The following is a 24,508-nucleotide window of genomic DNA, read 5'->3' as shown; positions in this document are numbered from 1 at the left end:
CATTCTTTGGCATTGCCTTTCTTTGGGATTGGAATGAAAACTGACCTTTTCCAGTCCTGTGGCCACTGCTGAGTTTTCCAAATTTGCTGGCATATTGAGTGCAGCACTTTCATAGCATCATCTTTCAGGATTTGAAATCGCTCAACTGGAATTCCATCACCTCCACTAGCTTTGTTCATAGGGATGCTTTCTAAGGCCCACTTGACTTCACATTCCAGGATGTCTGCCTCTAGGTGAGTGATCACACCATTGTGATTATCTTGGTCATGAAGATCTCTTTTGTACAGTTCTTCTGTGTATTCTTGCCACCTCTTCTTAATATCTTCTGCTTCTGTTAGGTCCATACCATTTCTGTCCTTTATGGAGCCCATCTTTGCATGAAATGTTCCCTTGGTATCTCTAATTTTCTTGAAGAGATCTCTAGTCTTTCCCATTCTGTTGTTTTCCTCTATTTCTTTGCATTGGTCGCTGAGGAAGGCTTTCTTATCTCTTCTTGCTATTCTTTGGAACTCTGCATTCAGATGTTTATATCTTTCCTTTTCTCCTTTGCTTTTCTCTTCTCTTCTTTTCACAGCTATTTCTAAAGCCTCCTCAGATAGCCATTTTGCTTTTTTGCAACCCAATTACAAGCACTGAAATTGAAGCTGTGGCCAAAAATCTCCCAAAAATCAAAAGCCCAGGGCCAGATGACTTCACAGGAGAATTCTATCAAACATTTAGAGAAGAGCTAATGCCTATCCTTCTAAAACTTGAAAAATTGCAGAGGAAGTAAAACTTCCAAACTCATTCTATGAAGCCACCATTACCTTGATACCAAAACCAGACAAAGACAATACAAAAAAAGAAAACTATGATGAACATAGATGCAAAGATCTTCAACAAAATTTTAGGAAACAGAATTCAGCAACACATTAAAAAAGTCATACATCATGATCAAGTTGGGTTTATTCCAGGGATGCAAGGATTCTTTTAATATATGCAAATCAATCAATGTGATACACCATATTAACAAATTGAAAGATAAAAACCATATGATAATCTCAATAGATACAGAAAAAGCCTTTGACAAAATTCAGCACCCATTTATGATTAAAACTCTTCAAAAAATGGGCATAGAAGGAACCTACCTCAACATAGTAAGGGCCATATATGATAAGCTTACAACAAACATTATTCTCAATGGTGAAAAACTGAAAGCATTCCCCCTAAGATCAGGAACAAGACAAGAGTGTCCACTTTCACCACTATTTTTGACATAGTTCTGGAAGTCCTAGCTACAGTAATCAGAGAAGAAAAAGAAATAAAAGGAATCCAGATTGTAAAAGAAGAAGTAAGCTCTCATTGTTTGCAGATGACATGATACTATATATAGAAAACCTTGAAGATAGTATCAGAAAATTACTAGAGCTAATCAGTGAATTTAGCAAAGTTGTAGGATACAAAATCAATACACAGAAATCACTTGTGTTTCTATATACTAACAATGAAAATTCAGAAAGAAAAATTAAGGAATCAATCCCATTCACCATTGCAACAAAAATAATTAAATATCTAGGAATAAACTTACCTAAGGAGAAAAAAGAACTGTACACAGAAAATTATAAGACACTAATGAAAGAAATTGAAGACAACATAAACAGATGGAGAGATATTCCATGTGCCTGGGTAGGGAGAATCAATATTGTGAAAATGACCATACTACCAAATGAAATCTACAGATTCAATGTGATCCCTATCAAATTACCAATGGCATTTTTCACAGAACGAGAACAAAAAATTTCACAATTCATATGGAAACACAAAAGACCCCAAATAGCCAAAACAGTCTTGAGAAAGAAGAATGGAGCTGAAGGAATCAAACTTCCTGACTTATACTACAGATTATACTACAAAGTTACAGTCATCAAGACAGTCTGGTACTGGCACAAAAACAGAAGTATAGATCAATGGAACAAGATAGAAAGCCCAGAAATAAACCCATGAACCTATGGGTACCTTATTTTTGACAAAGAAAGCAAGAATATACAATGGGGCAAAGACAGCCTCTTCAATAAATGGTGCTGGGAAAAACCAGACTGTGACATGTAAAAGAATGAAATTAGAACACTTCCTAACACCATACACAAAGATAACCTCAAAATGGATTAAAGATCTAAATGTAAGACCAGAAACTATAAAACTCTTAGAGGAAAACATAGGCAGAACACTCGATGACATAAATCAAAGCAAGATCCTCTGTGACCCATCTCCTAGAGTAATGGAAATAAAAACAAAAGTAAACAAGGGGACCTGATTAAACTTAAAAGCTTTTGCACAGAAAAGGAAATTATAAGCAAGGTGAAAAGACAACTCTTGGAATGGGAGAAAATAATAGCAAATGAAACAACTGACAAAGGATTAATTTCCAAAATATATAAGCAGCTCATACAACTCAATGCCAGAAAAACAAACAATCCAATCAAAAAGTGGGGAAAAGACCCAAACACACATTTCTCCAAAGAAGACATACAGATAGCTAAGAAACACATGTAAAGATGTTCAACATCGCTCATTATTAGAGAACTGTAAATCAAAACTACAATGAGATATCACCTCACACCAGTCAAAATAGCCCTCATCAAAAAGTCTACAAACAATAAATGCTGAAGAGGGTGTGGAGAACAGGGAACACTCTTACACTCTTGGTGGGAATGTAAATTGATACAGCAGCTATGGAAGAAGGTATGGAGATTCCTTAAAAAACTAGGAATAAAACCACCATATGACCCAGCAATCCCATTCCTAGGCATGTACCCTGAAGAAACCAAAATTGAAAAAGAGTCATGTATCCCATTTTTCATTGCAGCACAGTTTACAATAGCTAAAACATGGAAGCAACCTAGATGTCCATCAACAGATGAATGGATAAAGAAGTTGTGGTACATATACACAATGGAATATTACAGTCATAAAAAGGAATGCATTTGAGTCAGTTCTAATGAAGTTGATGAACCTAGAGCCTATTATACAGAGTGAAGTAAGTCAGAATGAGAAAGATAAATATTGTATTCTAACACATATATATGGAATCCAGAAAGATGATACTGAAGAATCTATTTACAGGGCAGCAATGGAGAAACATCCATAGAGAATAGACTTATGGACATGGGGAGAGGGGAGGAGAGGGTGAAATGTATGGAGAGAGTAACATGGAAACTTACATTACCATATATAAAATAGATAGGCAATGGGAATTTGCTGTATGGCTCAGGAAACTCAAAACCCCGGGGTATGTATCAGCCTAGAGGGGTGGGATGGGGAGGGAGATGGGAGGGGTGTTCAAAAGGGAGGGGAAAAGGTAATGGCAACCCACTCCAGTACTCTTGCCTGGAAAATCCCATGGCTGGAGGAGCCTGGTAGGCTGCAGTCCAAGGGTTCGCTGAGTCGGACACGACTGAGCAACTTCACTTTCACTTTTCACTTTCATGCATTGGAGCAGGAAATGGCAACCCACTCCAGTGTTCTTGCCTGGAGAATCCCAGGGACAGGGGAGCCTGGTGGGCTTCCGTCTATGGGGTCGCACAGAGTCAGACACGACTGAAGCGACTTAGCAGCAGCAGCAGCATATATATACCTATGGCTGATTCATGTTGAGGTTTGACAGAAAACAACAAAATTCTGTAAAGCAATTATCCTTCAATCAAAAAATAAATTAAGAAAAAAGAAAAGAGCTAAAAAATTCCTAAAATTTTAAATAATAAATAAAATTTACTTTCCTCTAGAGGTATAAATTAGGTAAATTGAAATTCAGTTGTAATAAGAATGATCAATAAAACTCCTAAAATTAAAAAAAAAAGAATAATGATAATTAACACAAGCATCCAAATACATTTCTACCTTCCACCCCTCTTTTTCCTTGGGCTGAGGATATGAGGAGAAGAAATAATTGACACACTCTTCATTATTTACACAACTTTGTTGTTCAAAATAAAATATTTGTATTAATTTTCTGCAAATGAATGCTCATACCTTACATTCAGAGATGTTTAGTACTTTTTTGTTTGATAAATCAGAAGAAGTTTTTAATGTTTCAGATTCCCAACACAAATAGGCATGAATGTATCTGAATTTAAAAAAAACACAACTCCCTAGTATTCTAATGTGACAGGTTCAGTATAGAGAACAGATCTAAAGTCAGCTTGATTTCTATTATTCTTTTCTTTGGGCACTTGAGAAATGTGTTTTCCCCTCCCCTTTATCCTTGTATTCTGTATTTTCCACAGGCTATGCCGAAATATGGGCCTCTTTCCCCTGAGTTTGTTTAGAATGTGGTTAGTGACAGAGATGTTTAGAATTATTGTCTGGTTCCTTAAAATCACCTGTCTATAGTCTTTGTTTTGGGTGGCGGGTGGTGGTTTTGTCGCTAAGTCATGTTAGTGCACTGAAAACAGAGTAGCCCCAGCTCACTGCAACTGGAGAAAGTCCGCACACAGCAGTGACGACCCAGTGCAGCCAAAAATAAATTAATTAATCAATTTTTTAAAATCTTGCAAATATTTATTTTTAAAAAACACATAAAATCCCTTTTAAGCACAGAACGAGTCACTGTAACTTGTAAAGACATGACCAGACTGTGAGAAAAATACATATACACTCTGGAGCAAATGACAAGTCTTGAATACTATAGTCATGGCTTAATATAAAAAACTATTAAGGCTTTGTTTACCATCTTCTAGAAGTCTCCTTCTCTTCCCACCTCAAACAAACAAACAAAAACAGCAAACAATTATGTTACCATACATAGCCTATCATATCAAAGAAGAAGAACAAATATTACACTGAAATATTTGTTCAAGATTTGGCTTAAATGGAACTCAGAACCGGGAGCCCTTTTTGCCATTAATATCAAAGGTTTACAGCAAAAAGGTAAATGATGGTTAAACTGATCAGTGGAGAAAAGAATGATTAAACAGAATGGTATTTAAGCAAAAAAGAATATTGTTTCAGAACCAGTTACATGAACTGAAGCTCCCTTGGGTGACATTTTTGGTGTAATGATTTTAAGCTTCCTGTTAAACACTGTGCACTTTGGAGATTCAGTTTGCCAGCTGATAGAAACCCATACTAATGGCCTTTTCAGCTTCTTTTATATTGGTTCCAAAACATGATACTGGATATAGCTGAACTTTTCCAAAGGGCTGGGTCATCAAACTGATTTTCTTTTTAGATGCAGTGAATTCAATTTCCAGGGAAGTTTAGAATAAAATTCACAGAAATGACAGGGATTTTTATGTTAAAAGGACAGTAATTGGATTGTATTCCTTGGAGTATGTAACTCTACACTATCTGGTCAGGGTTGTGTTTAATTCATGACAAAGTCATAGTTCCTTCACTCAAGACATTGTAGTCAGTTGATTTCTGAGAGGAGATAAACGCATACTGTAGGCACATGTGAAGGTTTGGGGCTTTTGATTCTTAGAAAATGGTTCTTTTATTTTTTATTTTATTATTATTTTTTTAATGTTTTGGAGCAATAGTTTTTATTATAAAGCTCTTATTTCACAGTGGTCACAATTGTATATAGAGTAATAGATCACTGCAGAAGCTAGTGATAACTCATTCAACAAAATAATCACATATTATACCCATTAATGCCCCATCATCTAAGCAGAAAGGTCTGAAATTTCCTTCTGAAGATGTAATTTTACTTATCTATCACACACTTTACAAAATAACTTGTTCTTCCAAAATCAGAGTGACATGCTTCTGAGGCACTTCCATAGTACAGCACTCTGAATAAATAAGGAAACAGACCAGCTCCTTTTGACAACTCTCCATATCCTTCTAGTTGCCCAATTCTGTGAATAAGGCAATTATACAGACCTTAAAAAGTCACATCATTCTGAGAGTGGATGGGACACAGTCTCATGGATGTCAATCTCTTCTCATTTGCCAAAGGTGCAAGTTAGCATAAAATTCTGACATCTTGTAGTTGCTTATTAAAGGGTTTCTAAGACAGGAAATTGGATCCCTAAGACTATAAACTGATATATTCCTCTCATTGAAAAAGCCTCTGAGAAGTGTGATACATAAGAGAGAGAGGCTTCAGATCAGATCAGATCAGATCAGTCGCTCAGTTGTGTCCCACTATTTGCGACCCCATGAATCGCAGCACGCCAGGCCTCCCTGTCCATCACCAACTCCTGGAGTTCATTGAGACTCACGTCCATTGAGTCAGTGATGCCATCCAGCCATCTCATCCTCTGTCGTCCCCTTCTCCTCCTGACCCCAATCCCTCCCAGCATCAGAGTCTTTTCCAATGAGTCAACTCTTCACATGAGGTGGCCAAAGTACTAGAGTTTCAGCTTTAACATCATTCCCTCCAAAGAAATCCCAGGGCTGATCTCCTTCAGAATGGACTGGTTGGATCTCCTTGCAGTCCAAGGGACTCTCAAGAGTCTTCTCCAACACCACAGTTCAAAAGCATCAATTCTTCGGCGCTCAGCTTTCTTCACAGTCCAACTCTCACATCCATACATGACCACAGGAAAAACCATAGCCTTCACTAGATAGACCTTTGTTGGCAAAGTCTCTGCTTTTTAACATGCTGTCTAGGTTGGTCATAACTTTCCTTCCAAGAAGTAAGCGTCTTTTAATTTCATGGCTGCAGTCACCATCTGTAGTGATTTTGGAACCCAGAAAAATAAAGTCTGACACTGTTTCCACTGTTTCCCCATCTATTTCCCATGAAGTGGTGGGACCAGATGCCATGATCTTCATTTTCTGAATGTTGAGCTTTAAGCCAACTTTTTCACTCTCCACTTTCACTTGCATCAAGAGGCTTTTGAGTTCCTCTTCATTTTCTGCCATAAGGGTGGTGTCATCTGCATATCTGAGATTATTGATATTTCTCCTGGCAATCGTGATTCCATCTTGTGTTTCTTCCAGTCCAGGGTTTCTCATGATGTACTCTGCATATAAGTTAAATAAACAGGGTGACAATATACAGCCTTGATGAACTCCTTTTCCTATTTGGAACCAGTCTGTTGTTCCATGTCCAGTTCTAACTGTTGCTTCTTGACCTGCATACAAATTTCTCAAGAGGCAGATCAGGTGGTCTGGTATTCCCATCTCTTGAAGAATTCCAGAGAAAAGAAATGCAAAAAAGCAAAATGGCTGTCTGGGGAGGCCTTACAAATAGGTGTGAAAAGAAGAGAAGTGAAAAGCAAAGGAGAAAAGGAAAGATATAAACATCTGAATGCAGAGTTCCAAAGAATAGCAAGAAGAGATAAGAAAGCCTTCTTCAGCGATCAATGCAAAGAAATAGAGGAAAACAACAGAATGGGAAAGACTAGGGATCTCTTCAAGAAAGTCAGAGATACCAAAGGAACATTTCATGCAAAGATGAGCTCTATAAAGGACAGAAATGGTATGGACCTAACAGAAGCAGAAGATATTAAGAAGAGATGGCAAGAATACACAGAACTGTACAAAAAAGATCTTCACGACCCAGATAATCACGATGGTGTGATCACTGACCTAGAGCCAGACATCCTGGAATGTGAAGTCAAGTGGGCCTTAGAAAGCATCACTATGAACAAAGCTAGTGGAGGTGATGGAATTCCAGTTGAGCTATTCCAAATCCTGAAAGATGATGCTGTGAAAGTGCTGCACTCAATATGCCAGCAAATTTGCAAAAGTCAGCAGTGGCCACATGACTGGAAAAGGTCAGTTTTCATTCCAATCCCAAAGAAAGGCAATGCCAAAGAATGCTCAAACTACCGCACAATTGCACTCATCTCACACACTAGTAAAGTAATGCTCAAAATTCTCCAAGCCAGGCTTCAGCAATATGTGAACCGTGAACTTCCTGATGTTCAAGCTGGTTTTAGAAAAGGCAGAGGAACCAGAGATCAAATTGCCAACATCTGCTGAATCATAGAAAAAGCAAGAGAGTTCCAGAAAAATATCTATTTCTGCTTTATTGACTATGCCAAAGGCTTTGACTGTGTGGATCACAATAAACTGTGGAAAATTCTTCAAGAGGCTTCAGATAGGTTTATGTAAAACCAACATTTTGACTCTGATTAGAGATGAAGCCATAAGTGAAACTTTGTTTCCATTGAACCCACCTCTGAGAGGTCAGAAAATAAACTCTTTAAAGTGGACATTGGAGTCTATTTCTAGAATAGCTAAATTAGTTAGTTTGGCTGATGGATCTTTGCTGCCATTGGCTCATGAAGTTAAACAGGGCAAAGTACAACCTAGATGTTTGGTGGTTTCTTTATTCAGTATCCACAGAGAAGGCCCTTATTAAAAAAAAAAAGAAAAGAAGACTGCCGGAACTCCATTACACTAATTTCCTGTCCTAACGTTTCCAACCATATAGAGAAGGTCCCAAAAGTCTTAGACTAGTTTTGTGCTTTAATAAACTCAAGTGTCAATATTAAATTGTTTCCTCTTGTCTTGCTATGTCCTCAGAACAAAGCTGGTTGAATATTTCTCAGACTCAGTTTCTTACAGTTCTCTTACTCACTCACACATCACTGGAGATGTGGGTTGTTTTGTGAAAAGCACAGAGATGCACAGTTCTCAAACTCTTGTGTTAAGGAAAGAAACCTCAGCCTCTATGTGTGGTGTTAATATTACTCAAAATTATTTGGGGCAGTACTGTGAACATTGGGATGGTTATATTTTAATACATTTCCACACATTCATCCAGTTAAAGAAAACTGTCTTAACTCCAGGTGTTTTCTCTCCTTCTCCCGGATCAGTGTTTTTTGGGTTTTTATCTGTGATTTCTTTTGTTTTTTATAAGGGTTGTGTTTATTTCCTGGGTTCTGGCAATTTCTTTCTGTGCATCAAAATGGACCTTCTGCCTAGTCAGGAGGGGAACAATTAAATTAAAATCATTAATTCTCTTATTTAGCTTTTTGATGTTTTCTTGAAACTGCTCACAAACTTGGTCCCACTGTTTCTGTTCCGCTGATGTCATTGGATTCCCAAGTTTTTTTCCTCGACACTAAAACTGCCTCTCTGAGTTGATCAGTGGTATCCTTTATTTCCTTTTGCATTAGGATCCATTCTGGTTGGTATCCATTATCTATCAATATTCTGTTCAGGTTGTGAGTCATAGGATCAATATATGAACAGCCAGAAAATTTTTTCAGAGGTTCTCCTTTCCCGCTGAGATTGTCAAAGTCTCCTTTTGCCATTGATTCCTGAATGAGATCCTCCACCAAACGCTCTATTGCCTGAGTTATCTTTGTTCCTTACTCTGTCTTACATCTTTAACAGTGACACTATCAGTGAAATACTGGCTTTGTAGTTTCTGCTTTTGGTATTCATCACTTGTTCAGTTGCAGGGTCTGCTCTAAACTGCCTGTACTGCTTCTCTCGTTGACTCGGAGTCCCCAAACAAATACCCTCAAAACCTAAGTAAGGCCGGTGTTGGGGTGTTTTATATTTGAATTGTTCTTCTTCTTCTTCTGTGTCTTCAACTTTATTCTGTCTGGGATTTGTCTGTTCTATCACTTGGGAAAGTACCTTCCTGTAAGCTTATTCAATCCTTATAATCGTTGTAGAATCAGCAGTACTAGAGCCACTGTCTGGATGGTATTGTTTGGTAAGCTTACGAAAAGATTCCCGACATCATCGGCAGAACAGCCTTCATCCAGATTCAGCAGCCCATAATATTCTCTTATATTCCTTTTGGATTTATGAGTTGACATCATTCTAATTTTTATGACACCAAGATATGGACCCATTTTCATTCGATTAGGAATCACTGAAGCACTTCTCAGATGAGGTCTTAAGATCTGAGCCATCATCACATACGTTGTGTTCCTTATGGTACCCAGAGTTCTTCCCTAGCAATGATCTCAGACGCAGCTCAGCGGCTCGCACCCCCAAGCTGAGCCTCTGCGCGTGCGTGCGCCATCTGCCCTTCCCGCCACAGGCTTCTCTGCGGGAAGCCCGCGGCAATCTCCGCGGTTGGGCTAGACCATCTGCCTTTTACACAGAGGGAATCCTCGGGGTGCGGCGGGCAGTATTATACCTAATAGGGACAGATGTCCTACCTTACCAGAGAAACCCAGAATCTCCTTTAAGCCTTAGTCTTCTCAAGAAGACAGGAGCAGGGCCTTTCAGGAGGCCCCGCCCCGTCCTGGGCCGAAAATCGTTCTTAAAAAAAAAAAAAAAAAATTAATTTCTGGCTATCCTGGGCTTTGTTGCTTTGTTCGGACTAGTTGCAGTAGGTGGGGGCTTCTCACTGTGTGGCTTCTCTTGTTGTGGAGTACAGGCTCTAGGCTTGTGGGCTTCAATAGTTGCAGCACTTGGGCGTCACTAGCTGTGTCTCTTGGGCTCCAGAGCCCAGGCTCAGTAGTTGCGATGCACAGGCTTAGCTGCTCCATGGCACGTCGGATCTTTCTGGATCAAGGATTGAATCTGTGTCCCCTGCATTAGCAGGCAGATTCTTATCCACTGTACCATCAGGGAAATCCAGAAGATGGTTCTTGATTTGTGCTGATGTGTTTTGGTCAAAAATAGTGAGGGAATCTAAAATTACATTAAAGCTATCCCTTTCAAGAATTTTGAGAAGTCATCAAAAATAAATTACATTATTTTAATGATTTTACACCAAAAAAATTTCACTACCAAATTCCTAGACAGTTTGAGAAACTGCTTTATCAAACTTTGCTTTCCATCATGGGTAAAGATGATTTTGTTATTTTTTAAAATTGAACATTGTCCATCTTGAAATATCTCACAAATCTGAACACTAAAAAAAATTCCTTTTGCTTTACTGCTTGATTTAGAAAGTATATAGTGAAGGAGATATGTCCTGCCACTCACAGCCTAAATACTAAGATAAGTACACAAAACTCATATTTGGTTCATGGGGGTATATCTCTGGAACAGTGAAAGATACACTTCTTCTTCTTAAAAAAAAATGCAATAAAAGGTTTAGATAGTCCAGGCCAAATAGGAGATCAGTTCAGTTCAGTTCAGTTGCTCAGTCATGTCCAACTCTTTTCGACCCCACGGATCACAGCATGCCAGGCCTCCCTGTCCATCACCAGCTCCTGGAGTTCACTCAAACTCATGTCCATCAAGTCGGTGATGCCATCCAGCCATCTCATCCTCTGTTGTACCCTTCTTCTCCTGCCCCCAATCCCTCCCAGCATCAGGGTCTTTTCCAATGAGTCAACTCTTCGCATGAGGTGGCCAAAGTACTGGAGTTTCAGCTTCAGCATCAGTCCTTCCAATGAACACCCAGGACTGATCTCCTTTCGGATGGACTGGTTGGATCTCCTTGCAGTCCAAGGGACTCTCAAGAGTCTTCTCCAACATCACAGTTCAAAAGCATCAATTCTTCGGCACTCAGCTTTCTTCACAGTCCAACTCTCACATCCATACGTGACCACTGGAAAAACCATAGCCTTGACTAGACGGACCTTTGTTGGCAAAGTAATGTCTCTGCTTTTCAATATGCTATCTAGGTTGGTCATAACTTTCCTTCCAAGGAGTAACAGTATGAAAAGGCAAAATGATAGGATACTGAAACGGAAACTCGCTGGGTCAGTAGGTGCCCAATATACTACTGGAGATCAGTGGAGAAATAACTCCAGAAAGAATGAAGGGATGGAGCCAAAGCATAAACAATACCCAGTTGTGGATGTGACTGGTGATAGAAGCAAGGTCCGATGCTGTAAAGAGCAGTATTGCATAGGAACCTGGAATGTCCATGAATCAAGGCAAATTGGAAGTGGTCATACAGGAGATGGCAAGAGTGAACGTCGACATTCTAGGAATCAGCGAACTAAAATGGACTAGAATGGGTGAATTTAACTCAGATGACCATTATATCTACTACTGTGGGCAGGAATCCCTTAGAAGAAATGGAGTAGCCATCATGGTCAACAAAAGACTCTGAAATGCAGTACTTGGATGCAATCTCAAAAGCAACAGAATGATCTCTGTTCGTTTCCAAGGCAAACCATTTAATACCATGGTATTCCAAGCCTATGCCCCAACCAGTAATGCTGAAGAAGCTGAAGTTGAACGGTTCTATGAAGACCTACAAGACCTTTTAGAACTAACACCCAAAAAGATGTCATTTTCATTATAGGGGACTGGAATGCAAAAGTAGGAACTCAAGAAACACTTGGAGTAACAGGCAAATTTGGCCTTGGAGTATGGAATGAAGCAAGGCTAAGGCTAATAGAGTTTTGACAAGAAAATGCACTGGTCATAGCAAACACTCTCTTCCAACAACACAAGAGAAGACTCTATACATGGACATCACTGAATGGTCAACACCGAAATCAGATTGATTATATTCTTTGCAGCCAAAGATGGAGAAGCTCTATACAGGCAGCAGAAACAAGACCGGGAGCTGACTGTGGCTCAGATCATGAACTCCTTATTGCCAAATTCAGACTTAAATTGAAGAAAGTGGGGAAAACCACTAGACCATTCAGGTATGACCTAAATCAAATCCCTTATGATTATAGAGTGGAAATGAGAAATAGATTTAAGGGACTAGATCTGATAGACAGAGTGCCTGATGAACTATGGACTGAGGTTCGTGACATTGTACAGGAGACAGGGATCAAGACCATCCCCATGGAAAAGAAATGCAAAAAAGCAAAATGGCTGTCTGGGGAGGCCTTACAAATAGCTGTGAAAAGAAGAGAAGCGAAAAGCAAAGGAGAAAAGGAAAGATATAAGCATCTGAATGCAGAGTTCCAAAGAATAGCAAGGAGAGATAAGAAAGCCTTCCTCAGCGATCAATGCAAAGAAATAGAGGAAAACAACAGAATGGGAGAGACTAGAGATCTCTTTTGGAGAAGGAAATGGCAACCCACTCCAGTGTTCTTGCCTGGAGAATCCCAGGGATGGGGGAGCCTGGTGGGCTGCTGTCTATGGGGTCACACAGAGTCGGACACTACTGAAGTGACTTAGCAGCAGCAGAGATCTCTTCAAGAAAATTAGACATACCAAGGGAACATTTCATGCAAAGATGGGCTCAATAAAGGACAGAAATGGTATGAACCTAACAGAAGCAGAAGATATTAAGAAGAGGTGGCAAGAATACACAGAAGAACTGTACAAAAAAGATCTTCACGACCCAAATAGGAGATAGATAGGATTTAAAAATAGCTCCTGACAGTGCTGGGTACTCAGTGGGAAATAATATTGATTGATGGTAACCATCCTTTGCTAGAACCTATGTAGTAAAAGAAATATTTTAGGAAAATACTTGAAATTTAAACTAAAAGCTACATGGTAGAGATTCCTGTGATTACTATTCTTAAAGAACATTTGTAATTTCGTTTCAAATTCTGCTTGTAAGGGCCTAGAATTCACTATTGTTATTATTCAAAACCCAACATTAAGTTTGAAAATCTAAAAAGCCTAAGAATTTTTAAGCTGGGTAAAGAGAGATTTCATACAATATTTAATGGTTACAGATCCAGAGAAAAATTTAAAATGTAATAGAGGAGGAGTGAGAGAGAGGACTGAAAATGTGATTTGAGGCATATTGCAAGAGTTTGTTTAATGCTAAGCTCTGCAGTACAAACTCATTCTTATGTACCAAGGGTAGCCATCAAAGATTTGCAATGAGCAAAAGAGGAATGGGGGTGGGAACAGTATTTTAGGAAGACAAATCTGGCCTTTAGAGACCTGAAATCCTTAATTTCAGTGCTAGATTCAATTTAGGCATGGAAAGCAATTGACCTACTATGTATTATAAATCCAAGTTGCTGTATCATCTCTTCCAGCCCTTTAGAGATCCTTACTGTTTTAATATGCAGAATTCATTCCATGCTAGCACCCATTTCTTGACAGTTATTCCTTGGAAGGCATTATTGTTTTATTTGCAAATTCGAACATATCTTTAGCTTTGTTTAAGCCTCACTTGGCATGACTGCAGCCATGAAATTAAAAGACGCTTGTTCCTTGGAAGAAAAGTTATGACCAACCTAGACAGCATATTAAAAAGCAGAGACATTACTTTGCCAATAAAGGTCCATCTAATCAAAGCTATGTTTTTTCCAGTAGTCATATATGGTTGCGAGAGTTGGACTATAAAGAGAGCTGAGCACCAAAGAATTGATACTTTTAAACTGTGGTGTTTAAACTGTCCCTTGGACAGAAAGGAGATCCAACCAGTCCATCCTAAAGGAAATCAGTCCTGAATATTCATTGGTAGAACTGATGCTGAAGCTGAAACTCCAATACTTTGGCCACCTGATGCAAAGAACTGACTTATTGTAAAAGACCCTGATGCTGGGAAAGATTGAAGGTGGAAGGAGAAGGGGACGACAGAGGATGAGATATTTGGATGGCATCACCGATTCAATGCACATGAGTTTGAGTAAACTCTGGGAGTTGGTGATGGAGGGGGAGGCCTGGCATGCTGCAGTCCATGGGGTCACAAAGAGTCAGACACAACTGAGTGACTGAACTGAACTGAAGCCTTACTTCCTCCTCCTAGGAGATTTTCTACCCCTTAAATGCACATTCCACGGAACTTCAATACTTCTTAGCTGCGTCATTCCCATAATGTTATCACAAACTACCTTGTGGTGTGGCCTTCTGCATCTCTGAAATCAGCTGACTACAATATCCTTGAGTGAGGGGAATATGACTTATGTGAACCGAACAAAGCCCTTTCCTCTACTATTAAATTATGTATACTACCCTAGCTTGGTAGGTACAACATGCATAACCATTGACTGATTCCACTCTCTATCCTTATCTCATATCTTATATGAGTCTCTTCACTTTAGTCAAAAATTAGAGGTAAGAATTTCAGTCTTTATAGTTCAATTTTTATGTTCCATGCTATTTGCAATCAAGTGGATTTAGTTTTTCCTGAGGAGGATTATAATTCAATACTAAGGAAAAAATGGCAACATTATTTTGCAGTTTTTACCATCAAGAGATGGAGTCTATTTCTCCATGCTTTGAATCTTGGTTTGGTCATATGATTTATTTTGGCCAACAGGACAGTAGCAAGCATGGCATAAGCAGAGGCTTGACAAATGCTTGTTCACCAGGAGTTGTCCTCTGTCTTGCTGTTTTTGGAACCCAGCTACCGTGTGAAAAAGCCCAGAGTAGCCTGGTGGACACTGGAGACATGTGACCCAGCTACTCTGTTGCCCCAGCCAACCACCAGATATGCAAGCGAGCCATCAAGCACCAGCTAGCCCCCAGCTAGTCCACCACATAAGAGACAGCAACCACATGAGTGAGCCTACGTAAGACCAGTGGAGAAACCACTTAAACAAGTCCAACCCAAATGCTGACTTACAGAATTTTGAACTAATACATAATTATTTTTAAGCCTCTACATTTTGAAATGTTTTGTTATATATTGAAAAATCAAACTGATTTTGTATATAATAAAATCAAGATATTAAAAATCTCATTTTCATGCACATTTGACAGAAAGCCTACTGTGCATTAGGGGCTTCCCAGGTGGCGCTAGCGGTAAAGAACCCACTTGCCAATGCAGGAGACATAAGAGACTCAGGTTCAGTCCCTGAATGAGGAAGATCCCCTGGAGGAGGACATGGCAACCCATTCCAGTATTCTTGCCTGGAAAATCCCATGGACAGAGGAGCCTGATGGGCTACAGTTCATGGGGTCATGAAGAGTCAGACACGACTGAGCAACTAAGCACACATTCAGGCTCTGTGCTCTAAGGAAGAATGTTCTACACAACTTCTATAGAACATTTCAGGCAAGAATTAAGAAGACTTATTCTTCCTGGCTGAATCTAAGGAAAACAAACAAACAAGAATCACACTGGCAAGTTCATTAAGTTAAATAAACTACATCCACTTATGGAAAGGCAGGAACAGCTTCTTTCCTCCTTCTCTAGAAAGCAACACAGAGATAAAAGTCTGTGACGTGCAAGAAAAGGACAGGTTTACAACTTCCTGCTCAGCTAATATGATTCTTTCTTCCCAAATTTCTTTTTGATTGCTTAAATGCTTCAACACACAATGACATGAACAGAACCTACACAGTCCAGGAAGTAAGTCAATATCTCTTCACAGATGAAGTTTTAAAATTCTGCATGTGACTCTATGAGGAGAACACTGCCTTGATGCTCATGCTACAGATGAATAAACTGGATTTAAATGGCTGAAATAACTTGCCCAGGTGAATATTTAAATGGTAAAGCTGCAATTTGAATCCAGGCAGCTTAGATTCTTAACCAAGGGTCTACATTCTTTTTTTTTTAATCTCAGTTTTATTTATTTATTTATTTTTACTTTATAATATTGTATTGGTTTCGCCATACATTGACATGAATCTGCCATGGGTATACATGTGTTCCCCATCCTGAACCCCCTCCCACCTCCTTCCCCACCCCATCCCTCTGGGTCATCCCAGTGCACCACCCCCAGCACCCTGTATCATGCATCGAACCTGGACTGGCGATTCGTTTCACATGTGATAATTTACATGTTTCAATGCCATTCTCCCATATCATTCTGCCCTCACCCTCTCCCACAGAGTCCAAAAAAACCGTTCTGTACATCTGTGTCTCTTTTGCTGTCTCACATACAGGGTTATTGTTACCATCTTTCTAAATTTCATGTATATATGCGTTAGTATACTGTATTGGTGTTTTTCTTTCTGGCTTACTTCATTCTATATAATAGGCTCCAGTTTCATCCACCTCATTAGAACTGATTCAAATGTATTCTTTTTAATGGCTGAGTAATATTCCATTGTGTATATGTACACAGCTTTCTTATCCATTCATCTGCTGATGGACATCTAGGTTGCTTCCATGTCCTGGCTATTATAAACAGTGCTGCGATGAACATTGGGGTACACGTGTCTCTTTCAATTCTGGTTTCCTTGGTGTGTGTGCCCAGCAGTGGGATTGCTGGTTCGTATGGCAGTTCTATTTCCAGTTTTTTTAAGGAATCTCCACACCGTTCTCCATAGTGGCTGTACTAGTTTGCATTCCCACCAACAGTGTAAGAGGGTTCCCTTTTCTCCACACCCTCTCCAGCACTTATTGCTTGTAGACTTTTGGAGAGCAGCCATTCTGACTGGCGTGAAATGGTACCTCATTGTGATTTTGATTTGCATTTCTCTGATAATGAATGATGTTGAGCATCTTTTCATATGTTTGTTAGCCATCTGTATGTCTTCTTTGGAGAAATGTCTGTTTAGTCCTTTGGCACTTTTTGATTGGGTCGTTTATCTTTCTGGAATTGAGCTGCAGGAGTTGCTTATATATTTTTGAGATTAATTCTTTGTCTGGTGCTTCGTTTGCTATTATTTTCTCCCATTCTGAAGGCTGTCTTTTCACCTTGCTTATAGTTTTCTTTGTTGTGCAGAAGCTTTTAATTTTAATTAGGTCCAATTTGTTTATTTTTGCTTTTATTTCCAATATTCTGGGAGGTGGGTCATAGAGGATCCTGCTGTGGTTTATGTCGGAGAGTGTTTTGCCTATGTTTCCCTCTAGGAGTTTAATAGTTTCTGGTCTTATGTTTAGATCTTTAATCCCTTTTGAGTTTATTTTTGTGTATGGTGTTAGAAAGGGTTCTAGTTTCAGTCTTTTACAAGGGGTTGACCAGTTTTCCCAGCACCACTTGTTAAAGAGATTGTCTTTTCTCCATTGTATATTCTTGCCTCCTTTTTCAAAGATAAAGTGTCTATAGGTGTGTGGATTTATCTTTGGGCTTTCTATTTTGTTCCATTGATCTATACTTCTGTCTTTGATGACTGTCTTGATGACTGTGGCTTCGTAGTAGAGACTGAAGTCAGGCAGGTTGATTCCTCCAGTTCCATTCTTCTTTCTCAAGATTGCTTTGGTTATTCGAGGTTTTTTGTATTTCCATACAAATTGTGAAATTATTTATTCTAGTTCTCTGAAAAATACGGTTGGTAGCTTGATAGGGATTGCACTGAATCTATAGATTGCTTTGGGAAGTATACTCATTTTCACTATAATGATTCTTCTGATCCAGGAACACGGTATATTTCTCTATCTATTAGTGTCCTCTTTGATTTCTTTCACCAGTGTTTATAGTTTTCTATATATAGGTCTTTTGTTTCTTTAGGTAGATATATTCTTAACTATTTTATTATTTTCATTGCAATGGTGAATGGAATTGTTTCCTTAATTTCTCTGTTTTCTCATTGTTAGTGTATAGGAATGCAAGGAATTTCTGTGTGTTGATTTTATATCCTGCAAATTTACTATAGTCATTGATTAGCTCTAGTAATTTTCTGGTGGAGTCTTTAGGGTTTTCTATGTAGAGGATCATGTCATCTGCAAGCAGTGAGAGTTTTACTTCTTCTTTTCCAATTTGGATTCCTTTTATTTCTTTTTCTGCTCTGATTGCTGTGGCCAAAACTTCCAAAACTATGTTGAATAGTAGTGGTGAGAGTGGGCACCCTTGTCTTGTTCCTGACTTTACGGGAAATGCTTTCAATTTTTCACCACGAGGATAATGTTTTCTGTGGGTTTGTCATATATAGTTTTTATTATGTTGAGGTATATTCTTTCTATTCCTGCTTTCTGGAGGGTTTTTATCATAAATGGATGTTGAATTTTGTCAAAGGCTTTCTCTGCATCTACTGAGATAATCATATGGTTTTTATTTTTCAATTTGTTAATGTGGTGTATTACATTGATTGATTTGTGGATATTGAAGAATCCTTGCATCCCTGGGATAAAGCCCACTTGGTCATGATGTATAATCTTTTTAGTATGTTGTGAATTCTGTTTGCTAGAATTTTGTTAAGGATTTTTGCATCTATGTTCATCAGTGATATTAGCCTGTAGTTTTCTTTTTTTGTGGCATCTTTGTCAGGTTTTGGTATTAGGGTGATAGTGGCCTCATAGAATGAGTTTGGAAGTTTGCCTTCCTCTACAATTTTCTGGGAGAGTTTGAGTAGGATAGGTGTTACCTCTTCTCTAAATTTTTGGTAGAATTCAGCTGTGAAGCTGTCTGGTCCGGGGCTTTTGTTTGTTGGAAGATTTCTGATTACAGTTTCAATTTCTGTGCATGTGATGGGTCTGTTAAGATTTTCTATTTCTTCCTGGTTCAGTTTTGGAAAGTTGTACTTTTCTAAGAATTTGTCCATTTCTTCCAAGTTGTCCATTTTATTTGCATGTAGTTGCTGATAATAGTCTCTTATGATCCTTTGTATTTCTGTATTGTCTGTTGTGATCTCTCCATTTTCATTTCTAATTTTATTGATTTGATTTTTCTCCCTTTGTTTCTTGATGAGTCTGGCTAATGGTTTGTCAATTTTATTTATCTTCTCAAAGAACCAGCTTTTAGCTTTGTTGATTTTTGCTATGGTCTCTTTTGTTTCTTTTGCATTTATTTCTGCCTTAATTTTTAAGATTTCTTTCCTTCTACTAACCCTGGGGTTCTTCATTTCTTCCTTTTTTAGTTGCTTTAGGTGTAGAGTTAGGTTATTTATTTGACTTTTTTCTTGTTTCTTGAGGTAAGCCTGTATTGCTATGAACCTTCCCCTTAGCACTGCTTTTACAGTGTCCCACAGGTTTAGGGTTGTTGCGTTTTCATTTTCATTTGTTTCTATGCTTACTTTAATTTCTTTTTTGATTTCTTCTGTGATTTGTTGGTTATTTAGCAGCGTATTGTTCAGCCTCCATATGTTGGGATTTTTAATAGTTTTTCTCCTGTAATTGAGATCTAATCTTATTGCATTGTGGTCAGAAAAGATGCTTGGAATGATTTCAATTTTTTTGAATTTACCAAGGCTAGATTTATGGCCCAGGATGTGATCTATCCTGGAGAAGGTTCTGTGTGCACTTGAGAAAAAGGTGAAATTCATTGTTTTGGGGTGATTGTCCTATAGATATCAATTAGGTCTAACTGGTCTGTTGTATCATTTAAAGTTTGTGTTTTCTTGTTAATTTTCTGTTTAGTTGATCTATCCATAGGTGTGAGTGGGGTATTAAAGTCTCCCACTATTATTGTGTTATTGTTAATTTCCCCTTTCATACTTGTTAGCATTCATCTTACATATTGTGCTGCTCCTATGTTGGGTGCATATATATTTATGATTGTTATATCTTCTTCTTGGATTGATCCTTTGATCATCATGTAGTATCCATCTTTGTCTCTTTTCATAGTCTTTGTTTTAAAGTCTATTTTATCTGATATGAGTATTGCTACTCCTGCTTTCTTTTGGTCTCTATTTGCATGGAATATCTTTTTCCAGCCCTTCACTTTCAGTCTGTATGTGTCCCCTGTTTTGAGGTGGGTCTCTTGTAGACAACATATATAGGGGTCTTGTTTTTGTATCCATTCAGCTAGTCTTTGTCTTTTGGTTGGGGCATTCAACCCATTTACGTTTAAGGTAATTATTGATACGTATGATCCCATTGCCATTTACTATGTTGTTTTGGGTTTGAGTTTATACACCCTTTCTGTGTTTCCTGTCTAGAGAAGATCCTTTAGCATTTGTTGGAGAGCTGGTTTGGTGGAGCTGAATTCTATCAGCTTTTGCTTGTCTGTAAAGCTTTTGATTTCCCCTTCATATTTGAATGAGATCCTTGCTGGGTACAGTAATCTGGGCTGTAGGTTATTTTCTTTCATCACTTTAAGTATGTCCTACCATTCCCTCCTGGCCTGAAGAGTTTCTATTGAAAGATCAGCTATTCCTTATGGGAATACCCTTGTGTGTTATTTGTTGTTTTTCCCTTGCTGCTTTTAATATTTGTTCTTTGTGTTGGATCTTTGTTAATTTGATTAATATATGTCTTGTGGTGTTTGGCCTTGGGTTTATCCTGTTTGGGACTCTCTGGGTTTCTTGAACTTGGGTGATTATTTCCTTCCCCACTTTAGGGAAGTTTTCAACTATTATCTCCTCAAGTATTTTCTCATGGTCTTTCTTTTTGTCTTCTTCTGGTACTCCTATGATTCGAATGTTTGGACATTTAAAATTGTCTCAGAGGTCTCTGAGGTTGTCCTCATTTCTTTTAATTCCTTTTTCTTTTTTCCTCTCTGTTTCATTTATTTCAACCATTCTATCTTCTACCTCACTTATCCTATCTTCTGCCTCTGTTATTCTACTGTTGGTTCCCTCCAGAGTGTTTTTGATCTCATTTATTGCATTATTCATTATATATTGACTCTTTTTTAATTTCTTCTAGGTCCTTATTAAACCTTTCTTGCATCTTCTTGATCCTTGTCTACAGGTATTTATCTGTAACTCCAATTTGTTTTCAAGGTTTTGGATCATTTACACTATCATTATTTGGAGTTCTTTATCAGGTAGATTCCCTATCTCTTCCTCTTTTGTTTGGTTTGGTGGGCATTTATCCTGTTCCTTTACCTAGTGGGAGACTATTTCTGGGAGTGGGAGACTATTTCTGGGAGACTAATAGTGGGAGACTATTTCTCTGCCTTTTCGTCTTGTTTATATTGCTGTGTTTGGGGTGGCCTTTCTGTATTCTGGCAGTTTGTGGCTCCTCTTTATTGTGGGGATTCCTCGCTGTGGGTGGGGTTGCACGGGTGGCTTGTCAATGTTTCCTGGTTAGGGAAGCTTGTGTTGGTGTTCTGGTGGGTGGAGCTGGATTTCTTCTCTCTGGAGTGTAATGAAGTGTCCAATAATGAGTTTTGAGAGGTTAGTGGGTTTGGTGTGACTTTGGGCAGCCTGTTTATAGACACATTGCCTTCTCTAAGAGTAGAGGTTAGATTCTCAAAAATACAATATTAAAAAAAAAGTCACAAAAATTATAAAATATATATATATGAAATTTGCTTTAAAAATAGGGTCTTTTTTTTGCAAGGTAATCAGTTCAGTTCAGTTCAGTCGTTCAGTCATGTCCAACTCTTTGCGACCCCATGAATCACAGCATGCCAGGCCTCCCTGTCCATCACCAACTCCCGGAGTTCACTCAGACTCACGTCCATCGAGTCAGTGATGCCATCCAGCCATATCATCCTCTGTCCTCCCCTTCTCCTCCTGCCCCCAATCCCTCCCAGCATCAGAGTCTTTTCCAATGAGTCAACTCTTCGCATGAGGTGGCCAAAGTACTTGAGTTTCAGCTTTAGCATCATTCCTTCCAAAGAAATCCCAGGGTTGATCTCCTTCAGAATGGACTGGTTGGATCTCCTTGCAGTCCAAGGGACTCTCGAGGGTCTTATCCAACATCACACTTCAAAAGCATCAATTCTTCAGTGCTCAGCTTTCTTCACAGTCCAACTCTCACATCCATACATGACCACTGGAAAAACCATAGCCTTGACTAGACGAACCTTTGTTGGCAAAGTAATGTCTCTGCTTTTCAATATGCTGTCTAGGTTGGTCATAACTTTTCTTCCAAGGAGTAAGCGTCTTTTAATTTCATGGCTGCAGTCACCATCTGCAGTGATTTTGGAGCCCCCCAAAATTAAGTGTGACACTGTTTCCACTGTTTCCCCATCTATTTCCCAAGAAGTGATGGGATCAGATGCCATGATCTTCGTTTTCTGAATGTTGATATAAGCCAACTTTTTCACTCTCCGCTTTCACTTTCATCAAGAGACTTTTTAGTTCCTCTTTACTTTCTGCCACAAGGGTGGTATCATCTGCATATCTGAGGTTATTGATATTTCTCCCAGCAATCTTGATTCCAGCTTGTGCTTCTTCCAGCCCAGCATTTCTCATGATGTACCCTGCATAGAAGTTAAATAAGCAGGGTGACAATATACAGCCTTGACGTACTCCTTTTCTTATTTGGAACCAGTCTGTTGTTCCATGTCCAGTTCTAACTGTTGCTTCCTGACCTGCATACAGGTTTCTCAAGAGGCAGGTCAGGTGGTCTGGTATTCCCATCTCTTGAAGAATTTTCCACAGTTTGTTGTCATCCACACAGTCAAAGGCTTTGACATAGTCAATAAAGCAGTAATAGATGTTTTTCTGGAACTCTCTTGCTTTTTTGATGATCCAGTGGATGTTGGCAATTTGATCTCTGGTTCCTCTGCCTTTTCTAAAACCAGCTTGAACATCAGGAAGTTCACGTTCATGTACTGCTGAAGCCTGGCTTGGAGAATTTTGAGCATTACTTTACTAGTGTGTGAGATGAGTGCAATTGTGCAGTAGTTTGAGCATCCTTTGGCTTTCCCTTTCTTTGAGATTGGAATGAAAACTGATCTTTTCCAGTCCTGTGGCCACTGCTGAGTTTTCCAAGCTTGCTGGCATATTGAGTGCAGCACTTTCACAGCATCATCTTTCAGGATTTGAAACAGCTCAACTGGAATTCCATCACCTCCACTAGCTTTGTTCGTAGTGATGCTTTCTAACGCCCACTTGACTTCACAGTCCCGGATGTCTGGCTCTAGTTGAGTGATCATACCATCGTGATTATCTGGGTCATGAAGATCTTTTTTGTACAGTTCTTCTGTGTATTCCTGCCACCTCTTCTTAATATCTTCTGCTTCTGTTAGGTCCATACCATTCTTGTCCTTTATTGAGCCCATCTTTGCATGAAATGTTCCATTGGTATCTCTAATTTTCTTGAAGAGATCTCTAGTCTTTCCCATTCTGTTGTTTTTCTCTATTTCTTTGCATTGGTCGCTGAGGAAGGCTTTCTTATCTCTCCTTGCTATTCTTTGGAACTCTGCATTCAGATGTTTATATCTTTCCTTTTCTCCTTTGCTTTTCGCTTCTCTTCTTTTCACAGCTTTTTGTAAGGTCTCCTCTGGTGCTGCTGCTGCTAAGTCACTTCAGTCGTGTCCTACTCTGTGCGACCCCATAGACAGCAGCCCACCAGGCTCTGCCGTCCCTGGGATTCTCCAGGCAAGAACATTGGAGTGGGTTGCCATTTCCTTCTCCATTGCGTGAAAGTGAAAGTGAAGTCACTCAGTCGCGACCACTCATAGCGACCCCATGGACTGTAGCCCACCAGGCTCCTCCATCCATGGGATTTTCTAGGCAAGAGTACTTGAATGGCTTGCCATTGCCTTCTCCGAAGGTCTCCTCAGACAGACATTTTGCTTTTTTTGCATTTATTTTCCATGGGGATGGTCTTGATCCCTGTCTCCTGTACAATGTCACGAACCTCAGTCCATAGTTCATCAGGCACTCTATCTATCAGATCTAGGCCCTTAAATCTATTTCTCACTTCCACTGTATAGTCATAAGGGATTTGATTTAGGTCATACCTGAATGGTCTAGTGGTTTTCCCTACTTTCTTCAATTTAAGTCTGAATTTGGCAATAAGAAGTTCATGGTCTGAGCCACAGTCAGCTCCTGGTCTCGTTTTTGTTGATTGTATAGAGCTTCTCCATCTTTGGCTGCAAAGAATATAATCAATCTGATTTCGGTGTTGACCATCTATCATGTCCATGTGTAGAGTCTTCTCTTGTGTTGTTGGAAGAGGGTGTTTGCTATGACCAGTGCATTTTCTTGGCAAAACTCTATTAGTCTTTGCCCTGCTTCATTCCATATTCCAAGGCCAAATTTGCCTGTTACTCCAGGTGTTTCTTGACTTCCTACTTTTGCATTCCAGTCCCCTATAATG

The 24,508-nt window shown here is 39.1% G+C and overlaps 1 pseudogene; it reads right to left on the bottom strand.

Annotated features, from left to right (window-relative positions):
* Positions 1–8,667: 8,667 nt before the first annotated feature.
* Positions 8,668–24,508, bottom strand: part of LOC102288033 (dnaJ homolog subfamily C member 28-like) — a 58,197-nt pseudogene continuing 42,356 nt past the window's right edge.

This window comes from Bos mutus, chromosome 5 (assembly GCF_027580195.1).
Source record: "Bos mutus isolate GX-2022 chromosome 5, NWIPB_WYAK_1.1, whole genome shotgun sequence".
Lineage (NCBI taxonomy): Eukaryota > Metazoa > Chordata > Mammalia > Artiodactyla > Bovidae > Bos > Bos mutus.
This window is presented reverse-complemented; position numbering and strand designations above follow the sequence as displayed.